An 8152-nucleotide genomic window follows, 5' to 3' on the forward strand; every position below is an offset into this window, starting at 1 on the left:
CATAAAAAAATAAACTCCTCGCGGCCGGAGTTCATTCATAAATAGCTGAGAGAAAACGGGGGCAGTCGAGGACCCTACGTCTCCTCTGCGGGACTCGTCTGTGGCCCTGAGGCTCGGCTAGCACCTCCGGCTGGCGTCTGCACACATCTCTGTGCATCTGCGTGTACGTGGGAGTGTGAATATATCTATGTGTGCGCCCTGGGGGGAAGCGAGCGGACTTCCATGCCCAGAGGAACAATAATAAAGAGCATTTATGAAGCGCTCTGCTTCCACGTGCTCATTTCACTCCCATAAGCTGGCGAAGGGGTTCTATTTTTTCCATTTTACAGAGACTGAAAATGAAAACTCAGAGAGGGGCAGTGGCTTTGCGGAGGTCACTCCGTCAGCGCCGCTGGGGTTTGCAGCCCGCAATCCCCTATGTTCTCCTGTACAGTCCTTTGAGGCCACAATTAAATGAATTAAAGCTATGTGACAACAACTGATACACAGTAGGCCCTCAATAAATGTAAACTGGCACGGAATCCAGACTTTTTCTCAAGGGTCTGCTCTCTACAGAGCTGTTCTGTGACCCACTTTCTATTGATTGCAGCAGAAACTAGAGGCCCGGCATGGATCTCTGAAAATGCAGTTCTCTCTCCGCCATCTTTCTTCTTATCCTGAGAACAAACACAAGGTATGAGGGAGCAAAAGCCGCAAGGGATCTGATGATCTGGGGGCAGGACTGCTGTCAGTTCTAGCCAAAAGCTACTCATAGTCTGTCACCTCATTCATTTACCAATTCATTCAATAAATATTTATTGTGCCAGACACAGTGCTGGGTGCCAGGTAGGCAGCTGTGACCAAGATAGACACTTGGTGTGCTGTGCTGCTTAGGCTGGAGCCATGGAGGCACACAGGACATGACATCCCCCAGGTCTTTTTTTTTTTTTCCTGAGATAATCTGGGTCTACAGTCTATGCCCTCCTTTGAGGAGAGCCTGATTTGTTTCCTGCCTGTTTGTGATAAACACAAGAGAGTGACCAAACCTCAGGCCTGTTTTCAAAATTCATCTAATCTAACACCCCCACTTTACAGATGAGGCTGTCGAGCTTCAGAGAAGGAAATGATACATGCAAGCTCTTTCAGTTGTCAGGATCAGAGCTAGAACACCAAACCTCTAGCACCTGTTTAGGGCTCCTTTCAGGAGATCATCCTGGACAAATGAAAATAAACTTCCCTCTCTTCTCTGCCGAAATATTTAAGACTCATGCTTATTGCCTCTCTTCTCCAGGAAGCCTTCCAGAGATCCTGAATCAGTTCCGTAAAGACCCTACAACATTCTTGCCTGTATCTCTGTTGTCAAGTCTTTTTCTGCCTCGTGGTCATCCGATTGTATGGAGAGATTTCCAGGGCCTGGAAAAGATCTCATTTGCCTCTTTAAGTCTTCCCCAGCTTACTTCAAGCTTATGAGGGTCCCAGGAAATAGTTGTTTAGTGAGTACGTACAATAAAGACCAAACTAATCGAGCTTAGCAAGGAACCCTCCCCAAGCAAGGAGAGACAAGCCCAAGCAAATCTCAGCTTTAAGCTGGATGGGACCAGTTTAGGGAGGAGCTTGTGTCTCTGAGCCAAGAGAAGTGGGGGAGGAGGAAAGGCAGCTTCCAGGAAGGCAGCTCTGATGTAGTTTCCATGACAATGAAGAAGATTCTGGTGGGTCCTGGAGAGGGCACTCCAGTCTGGGGCTCTCTTTGGGGTGCCCCTCTGGTTCTGAGTTCTTCCGTTTTTCTGGAGGCCCCCTGGCTCCCTGGAGAGTAAGTGCTTCCTTTTCATTCCTCATCCAGGGTCGTGGCTGAGGGGCCCTCCTCCTCCGGCTGTGGCTCAGCAGGCTGGCTGAGTCGCCACTGCTGTCACCTGGCCTCTGATTCAACATCCAGGCTCAGAGTGAAACAGGAGGGGAGGGGGCAGGGCACAGCCTTTAACAAAACAACATAGCCATAGGCTATGATGAAAGCTGGTTAGAACCAACTAGGTCCAAGATGGCAGAATATTTGACTTCCAGTGGACCTTGAGCCTCAGTATACGCTCATTGTAACACATCAGCGAGCTAAATGACACACCCACAGGCGCCTTGACAGTTCCAAGGCTGACCATAAAGACCAAAAAGTGGGTGGTGGCCCAATTCCTGGAAATCTCCACCCCTTCCCCAAAATAGTTGGAATAATCCTCCCACTCATTAGCCTATGAAATTACTCAGCCCATGAAAACTAACCACGCCATATTTCAAGGCCACTCTTGCCTTCTGAGATGGCCCACACTCTGTCTGTGGAGTGCATTTCTCTCTAAATAAATCCACTTCTCACCTATCACTTTGTCTCTCACTGAATTCTTTCTGTGATGAGACATCAAGAACGTGAGCTTCATTAAGTCCTGAGACCAGGTGTGTGATCTCAATTAAAATACTGTGGGTTCATAATTCAAAAAGAGTCATGTACCACAATGTTCATTGCAGCACTACTTACAATAGCCAGGACATGGAAGCTATCTAAGTGTCCATTGACAGATGAATGGATAAAGATGTGGCACATATATACAATGGAATATTACTCAGCCATGAAAAGAAACGAAATTGAGATATTTGTAGTGAGGTGGATGGACCTAGAGTCTGTCATACAGAGTGAAGTAAGTCAGAAAGAGAAAAACAAATACCGTATGCTAACACATATATATGGAATCTAAAAAAAAAAAAAAAAGGTTCTGATGAACCTAGGGGCAGGGACGCAGAGGCAGAGAATAGACTTGAGGACACAGAGGGGGTAAGGGTAAGCTGGGACGAAGTGAGAGAGTAGCACTGACATATATACACTACCAGATGTAAAATAGATAGCTAGTGGGAAGCAGCTGCATCACACAGGTAGATCAGCTCGGTGCTTTGTGACCACCTAGAGGGGTGGGACAGGGAGGATGGGAGGGAGACGTGAGAGGGAGGGGATATGGGGATATAGGTATACATATAGTTGATTCACTTGGTTATACAGCAGAAACTAACACACCATTGTAAAACAATTAGACACCAATAAAGATGTTAAAAAAAAAAAAAAAGACCGTGGGTTCAGGACTTCGCTGGTGGTGCAGTGGTTAAGAATCCGCCTGCTAATGCAGGGGACACGGATTCGAGCCCTGGTGCGGGAAGATCCCACATGCCGTGGAGCAATGAAACCCATGCGTCACAACTACTGAGCCTGTGTGCCACAACTACTGAAGCCCATGCGCCTAGAGCCTCCTACAACAAGAGAAGCCCCCGCTGGCCGCAACTAGAGAAAGCCAGTGCAGCAGTGAAGACCCAATGCAGCCATAAATAAATGAATGAATGAAAGAATGAATGAAGAAATAAATTTATTAAAAGAAAAAAGAAAGATCATGGGTTCAAGTCCCAATCTGGGTTTCATGGTTTTAAGAGCAGTGGCACCTCCAGGGGGGACATTTGAGCTTCTTAGAGGTCTTGAGGTAGTTGGGGAGAGGAAGGAATAGAGGGGCTGGAAATCACGTTTTACTGAGGAGAGGGTCCAGAGCTTTTTTCTGTTGGCAATCACTTCACAATAACCAATATTTACTGAGAACTTCCATGTGACATGCCCTGCTGCAAAGACTTGGCCTGTATTTACTCACGCAGCCTTCACAGCAGTCCTGTGGGGAGTCATCTTCATTTTACAGACGAGGAAACTGAGGCCTTGGAAACACACATCTACCCCAAGGATCTGCTCAACAGACTGAGGACTCCCCAGACCTACTCATGGGCCCAAAGACTACATTTGAGCGAATACACAGCAGGAGGGATGGAGAACACGCTTGAGCCAGAGAGTATACATGGACACATCCAGATTAAGGAAGCTCACAGTCCCCTCCTGGACACATAGCTTCACGGAGGACACACACAACATACTCCCTGACACCCCCCAACACACCTCTGGTTGGGGGCTGTGCAGGTTAATGCTTCCTTCTCTCTGGAATATTGGGGCTGGACTCTGACTTTGTTTCCTAGGAGTGTAAGTTATAAAATGTAAATGTGGATTTTAGATATGCAAATGTCCAACAAAGGCAGCTTGGGACTTGTCTGAGAGCTGGAAGTTCCAAGCACTGGGATGAGGAGGGAGACACCTGGATTAGACCTGAAGGGCCCAGGAGCCATCAGAGAAGCAGGCTCTCCTAAGTGGCCTTTCAGAATGGAGCGGTGGATGCTGGGTGACCTGCCCAGCGCGACTATGCGGGGAAGACAGAAATGCCTTCAGACGCTTGGCTTCCTCAGTGTCTGGAAGAGCTGAGTCTGAGGCTTAAGGGGCAGTATTTAGAAGGTGACCCAGCTTAATAGTAAGGCCGGATGGATGGATAAACAGGGTCAGGAGGTAACCTGTGACTCTTCAGTGTCTCCCAAACTGGAGCTGTCACCAGGGGGGAATGAACCAGAGAATATAGGGTCAGGGCCTATTTTCTGGTGGGGGTGGGAGAATATGGGGTCTTCGCCATGGGCCGGTGGGTCACCAAGAAAAGAGTGCCACTCTTGGATTGCGTTTCGTCCTTGTCTCACAGTCCCACTCTTTCACACTGCTTCCTCTAAACGGCAGGGCTTCTCAGCCCAGGGTCCATGGGTAACGCTGCCTCTCACTGCTGCGGCCTCTCCCGTTGCGGAGCACAGGCTCCGGACGCACAGGCTCAGCGGCCATGGCTCACGGGCCCAGCCGCTCCACGGCATGTGGGATCTTCCCAGACCGGGGCACGAACCCATGTCCCCTGCATCGGCAGGCGGACTCTCAACCACTGTGCCACCAGGGAAGCCCAGATAAGGTTATATCTTGAAACCAACTGTCTGCGTCGGTGTGTGCAGACGTGTATGCATATGGCTGAGGAGAGGGTCCAGAGCTTTTATTGGAACCATCACAGATGGGTCTATGATCCCCCATCTCCCCAGGTTAAGAACCACCGCCCTAATGTCTTTTATCCTAGATGTCTTTACAAACATCTTGTCAATATATATGATCTTAAAAGTGGTTGGAAAGAGCACTTTTGGAGACTCTGCTTGGGAGGGGGTGGAGCAATTGCTCCCCTTGTTCTCTCCACCTTCTACTTAGTGGGAGACCTCTTGAGAGCCCCACAGAAAAGGGGGCGGGCCCTCCCTCCAGCCATTTGGCTGGGAGCACGTCGTCCGGCTGGAGGAAATGTAGGGGTAAAGCAGATGTCTTGCGCAGCTCCGGAGGGCACCCTGGTAGAGGAGAGCTGTCTCAGGAGAAAAGGCCTAAAAATGAGGCCATGGGTGGAAACCGGGCCTCTCTTTCCCTTGGGTGTTGTAGGGGTGGGATGTACTCAGGAAACCTGGGAGAAACAAGAGGAGGTGATCACCACAGCCTGACTCTTGTGGGATCTCGTACAGCAGAGAGAGGCCACAGTCAGGAATCTGAGACGAGAGGTTCTGCTTTCCCCGAGAGACTCTCATCTGGGTGTGAGATTCTCAGGAGTAGAGGGACAGACACAGTGACCTCCTTGGGCCAGGCCAATCCCTGGGAGGGGCTGATTTTAGGACTCCTCCTTTGGGAATCACCTTTTGGGGAACCGTATAAGAACTGGTCAGACACCCACTGAGGAACATTTCAATATTTTTAAACGGGCTAAATAAATGTGTCTTCCTTTCATCTGGGATATTGTCATGGGAGGAAAGTTTGCGCCTAACGCTGGGAAGAGTCTGGGAGGTCAAAGCGTGCCCCTGAGGAAAGTCACTTTTATTTTTAGAAGGTGCTGGTGACTTCAGCTTTTCCTCTTTGCTGCTGGCAGCCGCTCAGGACTCTCCCAAATGCCAAGTCTTCCTTGTCTTGCTCTGTCTCTTCCCCTATTAGTTTAGATTTCAACACTCGGCCTTTAGACGAAGCAGCCCAGCTCAAGAACAGGCCCTCCCTGAAAGCTGTAGGATGGAACAGGATCTTTTTTTCCCTTTCGAATTTTTTCCCTTTCTGTCAAAGAGAGACAAATGGACAAATGTCAGCAGCCTGAAGGATGAGAGTGGAATCGGTGCCAGTTGGGCAGAATCCAGGATGATCCCCTTTTTAATTAAGTGTGGATTTGAATTATGAGGGGCCGTAGCTCCTGATGGGCAGGGCACTGCCAAGGGGAGGCAATTTCTCTCCTTAAAGATTAAATGCCGTTCATTCCACTTAGTCTCTCCCCAGTTCTCTGAGAGCGTCTATATTTGCTCTTGTCATCACGAGGAACGCCCCAGCTGGCTAAGGCAGAGGCAGGGAACCCAGAGCTGGCAGAAGCCCGGGAGCTTGACTTCTCCTGGACTCTTTTTGGAGGAAATAGTGGTGGTGGTGGGGATTCCTGGTTTTATTTCTGAGTGGTTTTTTTTTTTTTTCAAATCAGAAACTCTTCTGACTCCCCCTGAGGCATCTTAAGGGCTTCCCTGCAACTGGGGAAGCGCTGTTGTAGATTTACTTCTCCTGTTGATTCTCAGCTATCCCTGCTGGCGACCCCAGTCCAGATTTATCTGGTAATTTACAGCCACAGTTGTTAATTTACGATCTGGGGCCATGGAACCCAGAGCCCAGGAAACGATGCTCGCCCTGGGTGAAGGCGTTGCTTTCTTTTCGCTCCGTGGGGACCAAGCACCTGGGTGGAGAGAGAATGGCAGAAAGGAAGGATGTTAGGGGGAGGCATGTGGAGAGGACACAGAACCTCACCAGATGGGGCCCAGGCACTCTGGATCCCAATCTGAGTTTCCAAAATATGGTATTTTCACGTGTGCTTACTTGCTGTACATTTTACTGTATTCCTAAGCCTTTTCAGATATGTTATCTAATTACCTTTTCCCAGCATTCTTCAAAGCAGGTATTTTTAGCTCCATTTTGTAGTTGAGTACTCTAAAGTTCAGAGAGCAACTGGCCTTCTGTCACCGAAGGGTGGGGAGTGGGGGGGGATGGGAGAGTGGACCAAACTCCCACCTCCTGATGCCCTCTTCAAGCTCCACCCAGCTCCAGGGGCAGCCGCTTCTGAGAGACCCGTAGAGACAAAAACATATTGTTCTTACCAGCCTGATCCCCAGTCCTCTGATATCCTGACCCACCTGACCCTTCCCTCCCTGACATTTCCTTTTCATGCTCTTTTTTTCCCCCTACAAGACCCACTTTCCTGTTAATACCTGTTAGGGTCTTGTTAAATGTGTATCTTCTTAGCGGGTAGTTCGGCATTTTCTTAAATTGCATATCAGACACGAAAGTCTCCCACAAAGGGAAAACTAATGCAGGGGGAAGCATTTTGCTCCCTAGAAATTGAGAATGTAAAGTATATTTAATTAAAATGATAAATCTGATTTTCAGTTTTGTTTTTACTACCGCTAAAACTAATCTACTTTATGAATGTTTGCAGGAGGCTGCAGGCCATCAAATCAGAGAATATTAGAGCTGCGAGGCACCTGGAGATCTTTCTGGGCCAAACCTTTCATTTTATAGACAAAGAGACTGAATCTTGATTGGGGAAGGGATCCCTGAAGTTCCAGTGATGTGTGAGGGGTTGGTTCTTCATGGCCCCACCTTCTTTCTTAATCTACTGGTGTATCTCAAGGGCAGGAATCTTCTGGCTGTGCTCCTCTCTCTTTAAATGTCTCCCCGCATCCACTGTGCGAACTCCTGCTGGGAGGGGCTTGGCCTCTGGAGCCCCTGCCCCCACCTCGCCAGTTGGTACCGACCACTTCTCTACCCAGTTCTGTCCCTCTGGCTTTCCTGGCTTCCCAGGCTGGATTCTTATTCTCAGGATCGTTTGGTGTGATTTTAAATTGTGTTTGGTTCTCTGTAATATTCTCTCTGCCTCCTCAAGGTAGTAACCAGACCTTTGTTTTTCTTGTCCCGGTTGTGTCACAACCCCCAGGGTTGTGTCTGCAGAGCTGAAAACAGAAGCTGTTGAATTCACATTTTCTGTTGTTTTTGTTTAAAACAAGGTTGTAAATGTTGCAAACCATCATTTATTTGAATAGGTAAGACATGCATTTGGTACAAAATTCAAAAGTCGTATAATGCTCTCTGGTGAAATTTTACAGCCTTTCCCCTGGCAACCCATTTTACCTTACTAGAGGCAGCTGAGATGACATGTTCAATTTCTCGTGCCTTCTTGGTGAGACAAACAATACACATATACAC

Source organism: Stenella coeruleoalba (genome assembly GCF_951394435.1).
Source record: "Stenella coeruleoalba genome assembly, chromosome: 19".
Lineage (NCBI taxonomy): Eukaryota > Metazoa > Chordata > Mammalia > Artiodactyla > Delphinidae > Stenella > Stenella coeruleoalba.